The 18,618-nt window shown below is 37.4% G+C and overlaps 1 protein-coding gene across 7 annotated transcripts in view; it reads left to right on the forward strand.

Annotated features, from left to right (window-relative positions):
* Window positions 1–18,618, forward strand: part of LOC144376422 (uncharacterized) — a 151,609-nt gene that overhangs the window by 111,839 nt on the left and 21,152 nt on the right. For 5 of the 7 annotated variants that reach the window (XR_013436904.1, XR_013436902.1, XR_013436900.1 and 2 more), the window contains one exon: window positions 3,158–3,554. The exons of the other annotated variants lie outside the window; for them this stretch is intronic. The gene's annotated coding sequence lies outside the window, so the exon portion shown is untranslated. Of the gene's footprint in view, window positions 1–3,157; window positions 3,555–18,618 lie in introns of those variants that run through there. 7 annotated transcript variants of the gene reach the window in all.

Raw genomic sequence — 18,618 nt, forward strand, 5'->3', positions numbered from 1 at the left:
CTTGATCATGGTGCACAATCTTTTTGATATGTTTTTGTATCTGATTTGCCAGAATATTATTGAGAATTTTTGCATCTATGTTCATTAGAGATATTGGTCTGTAGTTTTCTTTCTTTGAAGTGTCTTTGTCTGGTTTCGGAATCAGGGTGATGTTGGCCTTATACAATGCATTTGGAAGAGCTCCCTCTTTTTCTATTTCCTGAAATAACTTGAAAAGTATTGGTATTAGTTCTTCTTTAAAGGTTTTGTAAAACTCTGCTGTATACCCATCCTGGGCTTTTCTTGGTTGGTAGTCTTTTGATTGCTTCTTCTATTTTCTCCATTGATATTGGTCTGCTTAAGTGGTGTGTATCTTACTGACTCAATCTGGGCAAATCATATGACTTAAAAAATTTATCGATGTCTTCACTATCTTCTATTTTATTGGAATATAAGGTTTCAAAATAATTTCTAATTATCTTGTGTATTTCTGTAGTGTCTGTTGTGATATTGCCTTTTTCATCCTGTATGTTAGTAATTTGAGTTCTCTCTCTTCTCTTCGTTAGCATGGATAAGGTCTGTTGATCTTATTTATGTTTTCAAAGAACCAACTTTTAGTTTTGTAAATTTTTTCAATTGTTTCAATTTCATTGATTTCAGCTCTGATTTTAATTATTTCTTGCCTTCTACTACCTTTGCTGTTGTTTTGTTCTTCTTTTTCTAGGGTTTTGAGATGAAGTGTGAGATAATTTATTTGTTGTTTTTTTCTTTTTTTGAGGAATGAACTCTAAGCAATGAATTTCCCTCTTAGAACTGTTTTCATAGTGTCCCATAGATTCCGATATGTTGTGTCTGTGTTTTCATTTATCTCTAAGAATTTTTTGATTTCCTCCTTTATGTCTTCTATAACCCATTGATCATTCAGTAACATACTGTTCATTCTCCAAGTGATGTAGGATTTTTCCTTCCTTCTTTTATTGTTGATTTCCAGTTTTATTCCAGTAGGATCAGATAAGATGCATGGTATTATCTCCACTCCTTTATAATTTCTAAGAGTTGCCCTATGGCATAATATATGGTCTATTTTTGAGAAGGATCCATGTGCTGCTGAGAAAAAAGTATATACACTTGATGATGGTTGATATGTTCTATATATGTTGGTTAAGTCTAGGTTATTAATTGTGTTATTGAGTTCTATAGTTTCTTTATTCATCTTTGGAAGATCTGTCCAATGGTGAGAGAGGTGTGTTGAAGTCACCCATAATTATTGTGTTGTGGTCTATTTGTCTCTTCAACTTGAGGAGAGTTTGTTTTATGAACATAATAGCACCATTGTTTGGTGCATAAATATTGATAATTGCTATGTCTTGTTGGTGAATGGTTCCCTTTAACAGTATACAGTGTCCTTCTTTATCCCTTTTGATTAACTTAGCCTTGAAGTCGATTTTATTCGATATGAGGATGGCCATCCCTGCTTGCTTCCGAGGACCATGTGAGTGGTATGATTTTTCCCGACCTTTCACCTTCAGCCTGTTGATGTCTTTTCCTATCAGATGAGTCTTCTGAAGGCAGCATATTGTTGGATCTGTTTTTTCAATCCAGGTTACCAGTCTATGTCGCTCTATTGGTGAGTTTAAGCCATTAACGTTTAGGATTACTATTGATATATGGTTTGCACTTCTGGTCATATTTGTTTATTTATTTATTTATTTTTAATTTGGTTTGTTTTTCCCCTTTTGATTAGTTCCCCCTCCTTTACTGAGGTACTTCCCACTGTTGGTTCTGGTTGTTATGTTTCATTTCCTCTTCCTGTATTGTTTTGCCTAAAATGCTTTGCAGTGCTGGTTTTCTGGCTGTGAATTCTTTTAACTTTTGTTTATAGTGAAAGATTTTTATTTTGTTGTCAATCTTAATGGCTGTATTTGGAGATAAAAATCTTTCAAGAGGAAATTATGTTAAAATGAGGATATTATTTTGGGCCCTAATTCAATATGAAGAGATGAAACAACAGGCGGTTCAATGGATTGACCATGTGAAAGAATCAGAAGAAGGCAGTCATCTATAAGCCAAGGAAAGAGGCCTTAGAAGAAATCAACACTACTGCACTTTGATCTAGGACTTCCGGCCTCCAGAACCATATTAAAATACTTTGCCATTGTTCTAGTCACCAGTCTGTGGTGTTCTGTTAAGCAACCCTTGAAAACTAGTGTGCTCTCTAATGTCCTTTGATCTTACTCTCCCTTTCTCAGCTCAGACTTCATGAGCCAATAAAAAATAATCATGCCCTTCCTTTTTTTCTTTTCTTCTTCTGGTCCTGTGGTTTAACCCAGGGGTGCTTATCTACTGAGTCACATCCCTAGACCATTAAATACAATATTTATTAGACAGGGTCTCACAAAGATACTTAGGCTCCTATTAAGTTGCTGAGGCTGGCTTTGAATTCATGATCCTCCTTCCTCAGCTTCCCCAGCTGCTATGATTACAGGAATGTGCCACCATGCCTGGCTTCATGCCCTTCTCTGCCTCTTTGTCATTCTGGCTTCTTATCTTTCTGTTACATGTTTTATATTATAAATCTTGCAAAGCTTTTACCCTGGTGATACACAGGTTTTTTTGCTTGTAGAAAACGTATAGCCAAGTAGCCAGGCATGGTTAAAACATACCCCCTGTCCCTTATCAGTCCATGTTGGCTTAACTCATTTTCAGGATCTGTCTAGTTATTTACTTCCCTATTCTATTGAGAAGACTGATTCACACCATATTCTTTTCCCTCAGACTTCCTGTCCCCTCTGTATTCTCAGGCAATAACTTATTTTTCTGGCCCCAAATAAATAGGACCCCTCAAAAACAAAACAAAAGAAAAACCTATGATTCTCCTTCTATCAAATCTACCAACTTTCTTGAGTCTGTTCCTACATAATCTTGTTTGTGGGAATGAATGAATGAATCATCCACATGTCTAGCTATGGCACAGGTTTGCTTGTGCTCTGGATCACCTACTCAAGACAATTGCTCCTGCATTTGTCCTTCATCCATTCTGCAGGATCATTTACATCGGCATACCAATGTATCTTAATACTTTTTTAGAATAGGTATGGATATGCTGCAGTTAATGTACCTGAAAGCTTTATTTACAGAACAATGATTTCTTTCTTTCTTTCTTTTTTTTTTTTTTTAGACAACATCAAATGTGTGCTGGGTGACTCTTCAGCTCTCTTCCTTGAGTGACACAACTGCTCTGGATCCTCCCACTTGTGTGGTTACCATCTCAATATATAGCTTGGCAGAGGAAGAGAGAGGGAAAGGTGGATTATGCAGTTGGGATTTTTTCCCCCCTGGGAAAATCTGCTTTAGAGATAAACATTGAAAAAACAACACCCCCACACACATTCATTTAAAGGAAGTTTATTTAAACAAGAAGAAGTAAAAACTACTTCGAATCCTTTTATAGAATAATTTTCCCCTACTTAAAGACAGATTGTCTCATATGTAACAGCTATGTACAAAAAAAGTATAACATTTTCCTTGGTTTTATAATAAAACATAAAAAACATTAAAAATCTCCAATTCAATAAGGTATTCAAGTTTTTTTTGAAGTGTTTTGTTGTTGTTATTGTTGTTTTGTTATTATTGTTGTTAAAGCAGTGAGAGAAAAATAACTTAGTGGTATATACAGATTAGAGCTCAATGATCATGCCACTAATGTGTAGAAGTGATATTTTCACAGGATAAGTGTTTTTCCCCATCTCATTCCCATTTGATGACAATGAAAATGTATCATTGGTCATTTAGTTTTGAAAATTAATACAATATGGACACAATATATTTCTTTATTTTTATGTGAGGTACTGAAGATCAAACCCAGTACCTTACTACACATGCTAGGCAAGTACTTTACTAGTTGGATGGGGCAAAGGTGGGTGAAGGGAGGGGAGGGGTAATGGAGGTGGGAAGGATGGTCGAATGAGATGGACATTATTTTACCCCATATACATGTATGATTATACTACCAGTGTGACTCTGCACCATGTATAGGCAGAGGAATGAGAAGTTGTGCTCAATTTGTATACTGTGTGTCAAAAATGCATTCTAGTGTCATGTATAACTAATTAGAAAATTTTTAAAAAATTAATGCAACACACTTGTGCACATACACCAGTTACTTTATATACAATAAAGGAATAAGGAAGGAGAATATGAAAAAATAGAGAAGTATATACTGTAGTAGTCAGGGTGTGGTGGAACCAAATTCAGTTTTCTAATTGAGAATGTATTCTTAGTTCTAAGAACAGAGTTCTGGACTGAAGTAGCTAGTTCCCTCCTGTTTGCTGCTGGAACACATCAATCGCATCTTCCATTTCCAACTGTGCAGGTGTATCTGTTTCTTTGATTGGCTTGCTGGAATCTGATCTACCTCATTTTCAAATCCTGTCATTCACAACAGGCTTTCTTTATTTTACTAAGTAGTTTGTGCCTCTTAATCCTAAACTGCACCATAGAATCATTCTGCACTTGCACCTTTAAATTAATTGATGATTGTTATTAGTCTTTACTCCTCCTTGGGCTTTTCCTGGGCTGTGGTGAGTGGTGGAATTTAGTCAGCAGCTGCTTCCTAGCAGAAGTACCAGGTCCATGCAAATGAGCACACAAGTACGATCAGGAGCTTGGGCAGGGTGGGAAAGTCTTCTGTGTGGGAGTCCATCTACCATTGCCAAATAAAATAAAGATGATGCTCTCCTTTGCATGCTGTGGTAATAGTAGTTATAGAATTTTCTTTCATCGTGTGTGTGTATGTGTGTGTGTGTGTGTGTGTGTGTGTGTGTGTGTGTGTCTATGTGTTCTCCACAGTACATTTACCTTGCCTTGGGGAGAGCAAGGGTGTTTTCATTCAACAAGTGTACAGTTGAAGGGAGAGATTGCTCTTTGTTAATTTTTTTCTAAGAGTACAGATTCTTGCATAAAACCTGAATCCTTGAATGAAATGAAACTAATGGTTGTCCATTCTTGTCAGGGTTAGAGGAAGTGGATTTGTTTAAGCCTTTGCATTACTTCTTGGGATTTTCACATTATTCCAACCTAGATTTGATTTTAAGAACCCATCTGTATATTTACAAATATGTCCTTCAAAACTAATGGAACTAACACAGAAAAATATGGTGGACAATTGTCTTTTGTCATATAACCACACAAAATATGTGACTTATAACCTTTTAGTTTATTTAGTCCATGATTCTGTGGGTCAGTGTTCTTCTGGACTTACTGGTCTGCCATTGGCTGGCCCTCAGCTTGACAGCTCTGTTTCTTAGGGTTGGCTGGTTGTAGGCTGCTCAAAGATGGAGGTGACTGAGCCAGTGTCTTTCATCCTCCTCTAGGATAGTCTAGGTGTTTACATGGAAGCTGAGCAGAATCCCCCAAAGAGAGAGGGAAAATGCAAAGCCCTTAAATCCAGAGTACAGACTGATAAACTCTCAGTTCTGCCCCAGACTACAGATTAGGAGCAATGTCATCCCAAACTCATGGAACAGGGAAATAGGCTTCAGCTTTAGATGGGAAGAGCTGCAAAGTCGAGTGCAAATGATATATAAAAAGGAAGATAAATAATTTATGGTTATCTTGTAATCTAACATATAGGACAAACCCTTGAACAATGTAGTCTGACATATTTGAATTTTTTTCTTCAGTGGCCAGTGAGGAGAGAAAATGTCAGAAGTATTTCTTTGAAACAATACTTTCCTAAATACTTCCCTCTTTGCTTAGTTCTACTGTTACCATTCAATATAAAACTTTAAGGAAATAGGTATTCATTTAAAACTAAAATCTTCAGTATCTAAGTTAATCCCCCCCAATTGATATGGTTTTGTGAAAGAGGAAGAGTGTTGATTGCATTGAGAATGATCAACATCTTAAATTCTCCATCTGTTCACCACCTTGTGTTTTGAGGCCCAATATCCACGTAGCACCACTTTTTATAATGTGACAAAATGAATTTACATGCATAGCATGTAAAAGACAATGGGCCTGCAGGTATGGATTGGAATTGGATCAGAATGATGGCCTGTGAAATAATAAGAACATGGTTAAATTGCTGAAGTAATCATAAGCATAATAATAAATTAATCTTTCTTGTAGGAGATACTTGGATAACTCTGCTACCTTAAATAAAACACAGCTCTTTAACAGCATAGGAACAGACTGTGTTTTAATGGTTATATATACCTAGGGCATACATATGTGCAAAAACACAAGGGATACACACACACACACAAATATGTATATACACACATATAAAACACATGCATACACATAATTACTAAGTTCTGAATTTAAACAAAAGTGATAGCTCTAAGAGGCTCATTATTAGTTAATGGAACATTTGAAATATCAGTCCTGGCCTGACTCCATCATCTTTTAATGAAGATATTTAAGACATGTAATATTTAAATCATAAGATATTTTTGTGCATGGCCACCTTTTCACAGAAATTGTTCACTCCTATGAGTCTTTGTGTCAGTGCTACTAGGGCTTTCAAAACTTGGAATTTAGATTCAAATCAAACTACAACTCCATGCAGTGATTTTTGGTATAGAAATGATAGATTTAATGTCTGTCTGAATCTATGACTACTGTAAGCTGCACAGAACCATGAGAAAACAAATCCTTGCACTCTGTGGTAGCTGAATGGCTATGGTTGCTGCTGAAACTGTGAAGTAATTTTCTATTGTAAAGCCCATAGTAATAGAATTCAGGAAGAGGGATTGAAGAGGAATGTGTGTAGAATGTTTTTGAATGACTCACTGGGCAGGATTAGAGGTGTTCTTCAGATTAGAAACAGGAAACTAGTGGGTTAGTTGGAAAGATAAACATAAGCTTTGAACTGAGAAGAGAAGGAGGTCTCCCAGGACCCCTGAGTGGGTCCCCTGAAGTTCCAAGGACAATGTCAGGGAACCTAAATCCTGACACTAATGGCAAGAAGCCTTTATTCCTCATTGGCTGGTGTAATGATTAACAAAGTCATTGTAGGTAGACATGCTTTACAAGTTGGACAGCAATGTACAAAGAACTTACCCTCTTCACCAGGAGCCCACAGAAGAAGTGATGGAAAAGAGGGTAGGTGGTAGGTGGATTTTTTTCTTAAAGAAAATATTGTTAATATGCACCTCCATTCCCACTCCCCTTCACATAGCTTCTCTCATGGAGCTATGAGATTGAGCATCTGAAGAGAATGTTGAGGGAAAGAAGGAAAAGAAACTCTGCACCTTCCCACTTGTGCTGCCCAGGTTACATGACAACTGGATATTGGTTATCTTAGGAAATGGAATTCATGCTCAGCAAAGACCTTTCTTGTTTGACCTCGTATTCCTTGGGGGGCATTCATTCTTCATCCTAGATAGTCTTGAGTGTCTGTCCTCTGTATGTCATTTACTTTTCACAATCACTTAATGATGAATATATTTATAAGTCACCAATCCTATAGCTACAATGCCAAAATCCTTTAGAAAGTTCTAACTTGGAAAGTTCATTTTGTAGCTTTGGTAACAACTTGATTTACCACCAAACTTCAATAAATTTTATCTCTTTCAGTGAATTATTGATACATTTGCCTGAAAGAATAACAGTGTTTGCTTACTAAGTGTTACCCCAGACATTAGAGGTATTACAGAAATTCAGTAGATGCACAACATTGCTTTCTAAGAAAATTCTGAATCAAGTCATAAGGACTTCATTGTGGGCATGTATTATCTCCACATGGAAGGGGGAAACAAATTCAGTGAAGTGCTTGGTCATATAACCAGGCAACCATGAATGTGATTTCAACTCAGGTATGTTAAAGTATGCTAGTCTCTCTCTCTCTTTTTTTTTTTAACCAGATTGCAACCAGTTTTAATTATCTCTTTGTTTTAGGGTGAAGGAATGAAAAATTATCATTTTTAATGAATAATGAAAACGAGCATCTGTTTTCAATCCCTTATTCAGTTTGTGAAAGATGGAAGAACTTTCCTTTGTTCATTTGCAGAAACCCATTTGTTCCTTATCCCTTTATCATTAGCATTAGTTCTGGGATGACACACAGGCTTCCTATAATCCCAAACCAAATGTCCTCTCAGTTATACAGATAGGGCATGGTGAGGTCAAGCAAGTTCCAAACACTATCCCTTTACCCAGCTATGCTGTCCCAGGAGTCCTCAATGTCTAAAGTCTGAACTTATAACCATTATTACTCTTTTTAGGTCTTGATTCTTCTTGGCAGTCTGTGACTGTGTTTTTTCTTTTTGTTCTTCCTTTTATATACTCTGGGAAAGAACATTGGTATGGTAATATCTCCACTTTTTGGGGAGGTTTTTTTTTTTTAATTTTTTATTTTTTTATTGGTTGTTCACAACATTACAAAGCTCTTGACATATCATATTTCATACATTAGATTGAAGTGGGTTATGAACTCCCAATTTTACCCCAAATGCAGATTGCAGAATCACGTCGGTTACACATCCACAATTTTACATAATGCCCAATTAGTAATTGTTGTATTCTACTACCTTTCCTATCCCCTACTATCCCCCCTCCCCTCCCCTCCCATCTTCTCTCTCTACCCCATCTACTGTAATTCATTACTCTCCTTGTTTATTTTCCCATTCTCCTCACAACCTCTTATATGTAATTTTGTATAGCAATGAGGGTCTCCCTTCATTTCCATGCAATTTCCCTTTGGGGAGGTTTTTTTTTGGGAGAGAGAGAGAGAGAGAGAGAGAGAGAGAGAGAGAGAGAGAGAGAGAGAGAATTTTTAAAAAATATTTATTTTTCAGTTTTTTTTTTTTTGGTGGACACAACATCTTCATTTTTATGTGGTGCTGAGGATCAAACCCAGTGCCTCGTGCATGCCACGCGAGCACGTTACCGCTTGAGCCACATCCCCAGCCCTTGGGGAGTTATTTTTAAAAGGTTGATTTTATCTCTTGTCCCAATACCATGGCTCATCTTGATAGATCAGATGATTTTTGTTGATTTCTTGATTATAGTTATATTTATTTTAGAGCTGGAAAAGTATGTAAGACAGAACTCATCTATTTAATACAATCACCTTCTTTGTATATAAAAATGTATATAGACATACCTAGAATATTGATTAGGAATCAGAAAGCTAGGTTCTGATTCTTGCTATTGGAAACAAACAAACCCAATAACTTAAATCTTAAGTTTTGTTTCATTGTATATTAAAAAATTATCTCTATATAGTATCCCAGTTTAAACAGTTTTGTCAATTCTTAACACTATATGGAGGACAGAGCAACACTGAAATAATATCTCTTAAGTGCACTTTAAAGACTTCTTATAACTTTACTTTTTCTTACTAATCTGTGACTTATTCATCATTTTTTTTTTCTGAGAAGCTATAAGAGGATATTTTCCTGGTTTCAAAGGTTTTGGAGTCAATTATTTTTTTTTCAGTTTCTGCTTGGTGGATATTTGTATTACAGCTAATACTTGTCTTTTAATCTCTTTTCAGGTTTTCTACTGCTCTCTCTTTCTTTTGCTCCTTTTGCAGATCTGATTTTGCTATTCTTTGGGGGGCGGAGGGAGGGAAGAGATCCAGAAAGAATAGTGATTATAAGAGGTTGAAAAAAAGTGAGATGAAAACCTTATTTCTGTGGAATATATTTATATGCAGTTTGTATTTTTAAAATAAAATAGACACAGTTCTCCCTTTAAAACTCGAAAAAAAAGTATAAAAGTCTTAGGACATATATTTTAAAAAATTTCTTTCCTTGTGGGCAAAAATCATGTAGATATTTAAAAACTTTTTTTTTCTTAAAAGGCTGCCCCAAAGTTGTATTGAACATGTAACTTCAGAATGTATAAAGCAACAAAACTTTCACCTATTCACATTGGATATGATTTTTATCCTTTGTCTTTTCTGTCACTTAAGTCTGCAGTCCTTGGCTTTAATATGGCCCACTTTTCAAAGATGCATTTGTGTCAGTTTCAGGAGACTGTGGGTTCTTCCTCCCCAGATGCTCTGGGCCAGCTCTGGCTCTGAACGCCTGTGATGGATGCAAGGTCCAGAGCTGATAACTCTGAAGAGGCTGCTGATCCCAGGACAGATGACAAGATGTGCTGAGTCTCTGAGACAGATGAGGCAGGATATTACTAATAAAAGACATCCCTGCTGTTTAGGGAGTGGGAAGGAGCAGATGTGAGGGCAAGATTCTGGTGACAACCTTCTCAGCGTTCCAGTGATACAGGATGTTATGGAAAGGGGAGGAATGTCAGTTGGCATTTTGCAGTATGTGCAGAGGTGAGACCTGAGAGTGGGCGGTAGAAGATGTGGCTTTCAAAGATTTCTGACCTTCTGCCTGCCAACTTGGAATTAGATTTCTTGATGGAGGGGGAGGAGGAGGGAAGAGGTGGAAAAGGCAGATGCCAAGAGAGATTACTGACCTGGCAACCAGACAAAGGATGCAGCGTCTGGCACCTGAGGCAAGAGGGACAGAATAGTGTAGCTGGTCGATCTAATGCAAAGGGATCAGTGCCAGAGTCTGAACTGCTAGAGAGTGGCCTGAGGTGGCCTTTTCTGTAGTTAGTAGAAAACAGTCTGTAGAGAAATAAAGAAAAAAATGTGAAATTTAATATCTTTGGAAAGATTTTTAAAGTTGGCATTTAGAAGATTATTTAGCTACCTTTTTCCTATCATAGAAGCATAAGCTCCTATAGTCAGATTGATGATATTTTTTTAAAAAATCCCAGAAATATTGCCATATTTCCAGTTCTAAAACTGAGGTGGTGGTATTTGACAACAGCCCTCCTCACCCCCTGGCAGTGAATGGTAAATTACTTTTCCATTTCTTAAGTATTGATCCAGAATAATACTATTTGCTGAGAGAAAGACCTCACTGGTTCCATCAGAATACAATTTTGTTGCTATACAAATCGGGAAACTTTATACTTAGCAACATCCTTCCAGGGATTTGCTCTGGGTTCTCCCTGCATATTTATTTCTCATATCCATAATCCACTAGATGTCGCTGTTAACTCAGGCCTTTGGATGGCAGAAACAGCAATGGGCCTGCCCTTTTGTGCCAGGGGAAAAAACAATCTTCCGAAGTGGAGGATAATGCTGTGTGGATTTTAATAAGACCTCTTTGCCTGACATTTTAATCGAAAAACAGATACTCTGTATGTTGTACAATTTGGTTACTATTTCCCTTTCTGCTTTTGAATAGGAGAGACTGAATCAAATGTGTTTCTTCCTACCAATGCACCTTACCTTTTGTAATACCTCACTTATTATCTTACCTCACTAATTCTTAGTTCTTCCATGAAATGTAGCTTTCAGCCCTATAATATAGAAATATTTTTTAGAAAATTAGAAAAATCATCATCCTATGGATATTCAGAGTCTATATATGGACTCCAAATATTTCTCCCCTCATCTCTTCCACATTTTTTAGGAAAAATGATGTAACTAAGGAAAGAATCCTGCAAGAGTTCAGGGATTCAGAGTTAAGATTCCATCTTTATGATGAGTCTTGGATCTGTGCTGGAACCCAAGGGACATATGTTGCCATGAGTTTTAGGTTATTATTTATTTTATTTTTCCTGCTAAGTTTCCTTTTCTTTTATTAAATATTGGCTATAGCTATATATTTTGAGATTTCCTCATTAATATATACTATACAACATATACTATTTAAACATTAAATTAAATACAACTAAGTAGCAAAGCATTTATAAAAGTGCTTGTTGAGAATGGATTACTTATAGCATTTAAATGAAGCCTCAACATAATTTAACTATAGCAAGTTATAGTTCATAATAATGAATAGTAAGATAATAGAATTTAAATTAAAAACCTTTATAGAATATATCATTTTTAAAAAATATTTTTTTAGTTGTAGATAGACACAATACCTTTATTTTATTTATGATTTTTATGTGGTGCTGTGGATTGAACCCAGTGCCTTACACATGGGAGGCAAGTGCTCTGCCACTGAGCCACAAACCTAGCCCATAAGAATATATCTTTTTTCTTAAATATTTTTTTTTGGTTGTACATGGACACATACCTTTATTTTATTTGTTTATTTTTTATGTGGTGCCAGGGATCTAACCCAGTGCTTCACACATGCTAGGCAAGTGCTCTACCACTGAACCATAACCATGGCTCCATAGAATATATCTTTAAAAGCCAATTAAGGACTTACTTGAGTGAGTGGTACAATATGAATCAAGTTGTTCTTTTTTTGAACTTTGTCTGTAACCATTCAATATTTGTGTATTAAACTTTTGGCTGCCTCAGAAGTTACTGAGCCAGTTGACCTCTTAACTAGGACTACATCAATCTGCTTTCTCCCTGGCTGTGATACCTCAGGATTCATGGGTTATTCTGTGCTGTAATTCTACCCCCTAGAGCTAACGTTCAATTGTGGCCCATGTCAGCTCACTTGGACTCAAGTGGGGATGATAGTCCTTGAGGTGAAATGGGCTTTAAGAATTTGAGGGCCCAATTTTCTCCTTTCTTCTCCTCTTCTCAATCCTTCTTGCTGTTTTGCCTCCCCCTTTTCTTCCCTCCCCCACTCCTTCTCTTTTCTCTTCTGTCCCTTTTTCCCTCCTGCCTTTCTGTAGTTTTCCACACGTGTGACACTTTGATGTATTGTAAAATCTGTATTAGAGGTAGAATCATGACCACCTCCAGATTAGTTTGCAAAGGCTTCAATAACCAAGTCCCACAAATTCAACAGCTTCAGACAACATGATTTTATTCTCCTATAGTTCTGGGGGCCAGAAGTTTGAAGGTGTCTCAATTTCAGGTCTGTGCTCCCTCAGGAGGTGCATGGAGAATGTTTCTTTGTCTGTCTGATTCAGTGCCAGGAGCCACTCTGGAAATAAATGCCCTTAAGTTCTGAGCAATAGATACTGAACAATTATTGTGCCCCTCTAATAACTTGGGCTTTACCTCCACTGGGATAATGAGGCCTGGCTCTAGGAATAGGCATTACCCAGTGGGGTTGAGTTACACTCACCTGTTCCTTTGTAATCCTACTCCTTGCCTCATTTGAATGAACTTCTCACCAATAAAACCAGTTAGAGGCGTGCTCTCTCTCTTTCTTGCCTGCTTCGCCTCCTTTGTGGGAGCTGGGTCAGAAGAGCCATCACAGAACCCAAAGAAAAAGGTATTTCTCTGTCTCTGTGTGATTATTTCATGCCAGCCCAGTTTACCTGGAGTGACCGAGATTAGTTTAGTCATTGTCACAACAATTCAGCTTCTAGACCTGTGTTCTTTGCATCCTTTGGCCTTCCACTGTTCCCTCAAAGCCAGCAGCTGAGCATCTTCAAATCTCCTTCTCAGGGCATGATACTACCTTTTGTCTTGTGGGTCGCATCTCCCTTTGCCTCCCTTTTGAGACACTTTTGATTACATTTAGAGCCCACCCAATAGCCCAAGTTAACATCTTTACTTCATGATTCCAAGTTAATCATATCTGCAAAGTCTCCTTTGCTGTATCAGGTTCCAAGAATTGGAGTATCATTATTCAGTCTCCCTTAGCTTTCTAGCTGTGTTTTTAGAATCATTTCCAAGTTTCTCTACATTTCTGTTTTTTACCAATGGTGTTTCTGTGGGAATTAATGAGAAAGTGCATGTAAAATACTTAGCATAGTGCCTGGTAAAGAAATAAAACCACTTTAAATTAAAATATTTTAAATGCCAATATATACTATTCCTACTACTAAGTATATAATTATCTCAAATGCCATCTAATTCTTCCTCTCTCATTCACCTTTATGGTACTTCGTTTGAGCTTCTTCCCTCACTGTTCTACAAATACTTATTTAAGGATCAACAATCTCCAGATTTAAAGACCAATTCTTGGGGTTCTTTGTAGGAGCATTTAATCTACTTCACCATTCACTTTGCTTAGAAACACTCTACTTACTTTGCTTCTCCCGTATCACATTTTCTATTTTTTCCCCTCCAATATCACTGGTTACTTCTTTTATTTCCTTTGCCATCTTCTTCTGTCATCCATACAGAACATTAGTGTTCAGAATCCTTTTGCTCCTCATCTGTTTTCTGTTGAGGTGCAGAGTAATCTGGTGTGGAACAGGGCAGTGGGACAGGGCTACAGGTAGGGGTACAGTGACATGAGATATATACAGTTCTAGTATAGTGTCATGGGATATATACATTACTACATTGTCATGCAATGTAGCTGAGGTGTGTTCTGCATCATATTTTGCAGTAATTTTAAGGCCTTACTAATAAGAGTTAATCCTGGTGATGGGATGCCTTGGGAGGCTTTGACATTGGTATGCTGGCTGTGTGTCTCAGTTCAGGCTGCTATAACAAATTATTATAGACTAGGTGGCTTATAAACAGCAAAATTTATTACCTATAGTTCTAGAACCTGGCAGTGCCAGATCCGGTTGCCAGGATGGTTGGGTACTAGTAAGAATATTCTTCCTATTTGTAGACTATTTGACTTATTATAATCACACATGAGGATGAGAAAAAGAGTGAGAAATCTCTGGGGTCTCTTATAAGGGCATTAATCCTATTCCTGAGGGTTCATTCTCACCTCCCATGGTCCAGATCCTAATATCATCACCTCAAGGATTAGGATTTCACCATAAAAATGCTGGGGCACACACTCAGTCTGTTGTAGTAATGTTGATAGTTCTTGCACGCGACCAGCACTGGCTTCATGAAAGAAGGTTTGGTTCATAAGAAATTGCTAGGGAGTTTTAAATTAAAGAGACAAGACTCTCATTACCTTTAATTCCAGCTCCGGATGGCTTCTCCTAGCTCCCGCCCTGCAGCCACGTAATGTGGTGGCGAAGTTTACAGAAGAGACAAGAGAGAGAGAGAGAAAGAGAGAGAGAGAGAGAGAGAGAGAGAGAGAGAGAGAGAGAGAGAGAGAGAGAGAGAGAGAGAGAGAGAGAGAGAACGAGAACACACCAGGGAGTGGACTTTTATTGGGGAACAGAAAATTCCAGGGAAAATCCAATCCAATGAAAGTTAAGTGGGGGGCAGCATCCCAAGGTCAGGGGCGACAATTGGGTCTTCGGGGCAGTGGCCAGACACGCCTCTGCACGGACAAGCCCTCTACCTGGGAAAGGGTGGGGAATAGCTCTGACACAGCTGTGTCTAAGGGCCTCTCACCCAGCCAGGGAGGTAACTCAAATCACGTGTGAGGATGGCCTCCCACAGATAGTAAAGTCTTCTTTAAGGTCTTTCCTCTCCATAATGTCTAAAACTGATGATTTCTTTTCTAAAAACTGCTGAGCCATTGAGATTATAACATAATAATATTATAGTACCTGAAGTTCTGGGCTTGCATCAAAGCCCAGAGATTACAGGACTTTGAGGAGAATGACAGGGGCTCACCTTATTCCCTATGATTTACTCATGATATGGAGGTTTCCTATATATTGGGAAACACCACTAATTGTGGCTGTGATTTGATTGGGACAGGTTCACAGTACTCTTTACATGAGGGAGCTCCAACAATGGCTGGTATAAGGGCACAAAGAATATCCTTATCTTAGGCCTGCTTTTCTACTCAAGTGACTATGCGGAGAAGCCCAAAGTGCCCTTATAGAACCTACATAGAGCCAACACTTGGATATCTCTTTTAATGGTGGAACAGACAATCAGTTAGTGTTCAACCGAGACATAACAACAACTAAAAGAAAGAGAATGGTGGACTTGTCACCAGGCATTATGGTTGCTCATGTGATTAGATGTTTCACTGTTTCCTCTTAACTGCTCTGTAGACAACACCCTTTCCTTTCTACCCACAAACACTTCCACTTCCAATCAGTAGCGTGTCCTGCTTTTGTGGAGGAGGGAAAAAGTTGAATAAGATATGAGAGAATCTTAACCAAAAATGGAGAAATGTTTTTATCAGCTGAAAGATCTGTAAGGAGCTTATATCTAGGAGGAAGGAGGGTGATAGGGGACATTATTTAGATTATTTGGCAAAACAGTAAAATAATTCCAGTTTCAATTCCCATTGCTCAAACCAAGTAAACCCATATTTAATGTTATTAGCATGTTGTTTCCTACAACAAAACTTTGAGTTGCTACTATTAATATTTTCTAAATGGGTAAGAGGAGCTTACATGAAGTCAAGTAACTTGCCCAAAGGCACAAGGATAGAAAAATGTAGATGAGAGATTGGAACCGTGACTTTGACCTCTGTGTCTTTGTAACCCACTGCTTTGCTATTTAATAGTACACTGTTAAATATGTTCCTTGGCAGTGGTGAGTTTAAAGAGAGTTAAAAAATAAACAAGTGTTAATTCATATTAAAATCTCATATGGGTCATATCATCTAAACTTACACAGCATAGATTGAAGCAAATAATTGACTAATTCTGAAGGCAAAATAATAGTCTAAATTTCAAAGTTATATTTTTCTAAGACTACAGAAAGACTTCCATATTTTCTCTATCAGAGAGCTCTGGATTATTTTAACCATAGTATGTGATTATTATTTTTTATTGTCTATTTGTGCTTCACTTTGGAATATAAGCACAGTGACCTGTTTTTGTCCTTCTTTCTGATATTTTATTATCAACCTAAAATCAAGGATTGGTACTTAACAGGGCCTCCATAAATACTTTTGAGTAAATAAATAAATAAGGAAAGGATATTTAAGCTATTGCCTAAATTCTGCCCTAAAGACTTAGGGACAAAAAACAAAGAGAAAAGGAGGAGGAAGAGGCAAACTAAGCATAGATCTTATCATGTTATTTAAGAGTTAGTAGATGAGGTTGCATGAGCCCATCATTACTGGCAAAGGTTGCCTTCATAATGGCTTTAGTGACACTTGAATGACAACTCTGGATAAGAACCTAGTTGCATCAAACATTTTTACGAAATAGTTTAATGAGGTGCCATTCTGCTTCTAACCTAGCCTAAACTTTCAAAGAATTATGTCACTCATTTGGGTAGATAAGGGTCTGAGCTTTTGTCAAAATAGATTTAGACAAATATGTCTAACTTTTCTGTTAGAGGACCCGCTAGAGGTTTATTTCTAGGGACATTAGGTATATTTGTGATAAAAAAATTATTCTCAAGGGAATTCGACTTTTATCCAGCAATGAAAATGTATTGTTTGAGTTCTATTTCTTACATTTGTCTATGAGTATCTGATATATATGGATATGTTTGGTAGAGGGGAGTGTTTTAGTCAGATTTTTCATTGTTGCAGCCAAAAGACCTGACAAGAACAAGTAGAGAAGGAAACATTTATTTTGGGGCTCACATTTCAGATGTCTCAGTCCATATAAGGCTGTCTTCATTCCTTGGGGCTTGAGAATCAGAGAGAGAGACTTCCCTCACTATGGACAAAAAAAAAATGCCCAAAAGGTACATCCCCATCTCTAGAAATACCCCACCTGCACACAGTTACCACCAAGTTAATCCCTATCAGGAGATTAATTCACTGATTGGGTTTAGGCTCTCATAACCCAATTATTTCTCCTCTAAACCTTCTTTCATTGTCTTGTAAATGAGCTTTTGGGGGATACCATATATTTAAACCATAACAGGAGGTTCTGAGAGGACAAAATAGAAATCTGCTACACTCAAGTCATTACGAAATATCAAGATCCAATCAGCCCTTCCTGGAGACCTCTCCTTAGTCCAACCCTACTAACGCAACTAGGAGTAGACCTTGAATATGATGAGCAGCAGTGATGTTCATGAACTCATGGTAAGTTCCTTGCGGAACCTCTGAGAAGATGGTGAAGGGGATTGTGGAGCAAAAGCCAGCGAACTATTAGCATTGTAGTCAGTTTGCAAGTTTACTTAGGGGTTAAAGAAATACAAGTACTTTTCAAACCTCACTAATCCATACTCTTCATGAAGGCAAAAACATATTGTGATTATAATAGTTTATTGATTAACTCAATCAACTTTATGCTTTTCTCCATCATTAGGTAAACTGGATTAATTCAGAATTACCCCCTCCCTTGTCTTCTCAAAATGGCATTAGTGTTCTGGCATCAGAGGGATCCATATGTTCTAAGTTGGTCTCTCTCCCATGCAGGTATCCACAATGTCACTTATCCTATCTGGTCTTTGACTGTTGGTATTGCTCCATGCTACCATCATCATAAATGTTGGTGTTACCATCTGGTGGGCTGTCTGCAAAACTCTCTGCTGTGGGACTGAAAGGGTCAGGTGGGGAGAATCCTTTGTCACAATTACAGGACAATTCAGGACTAAATTCTGCATCTTTATAGGGACTAGAGAGATTGGGCTTCTCTTCTGTTCTCTTCTTGGCTGGACAAAATTCTTTGTTGACTGTGTCAGGCTTTCTCAGCTACAGAAACAAACTTTGCTCTACTACAGCTTCATCAGCAGGGCCATGCAGAGTGCTGGGAAATTTTAGGATTTCTTCCCTTTTTAGAATCCTCACCTAGGAAATGATGTTTTCTCTTCAGATTACAAAATGTTTCTGAGGGTTCTAATGAAGTCTCCTGTTCTGGAACTGGTCAATTTATAACTTGATTATATACAAAAGTGAAGGTCAAAATTAAGCATATATAATATATTCCACTGAAGTGTTGATTTCAACCATTTCTTTTCTAGTCTTTTTCATTTTAGAAGATGGCTCCCTATCCACTCTGAAAGTC

This window comes from Ictidomys tridecemlineatus, chromosome 3 (genome assembly GCF_052094955.1).
Source record: "Ictidomys tridecemlineatus isolate mIctTri1 chromosome 3, mIctTri1.hap1, whole genome shotgun sequence".
NCBI classification, from domain to species: Eukaryota; Metazoa; Chordata; class Mammalia; order Rodentia; family Sciuridae; genus Ictidomys; species Ictidomys tridecemlineatus.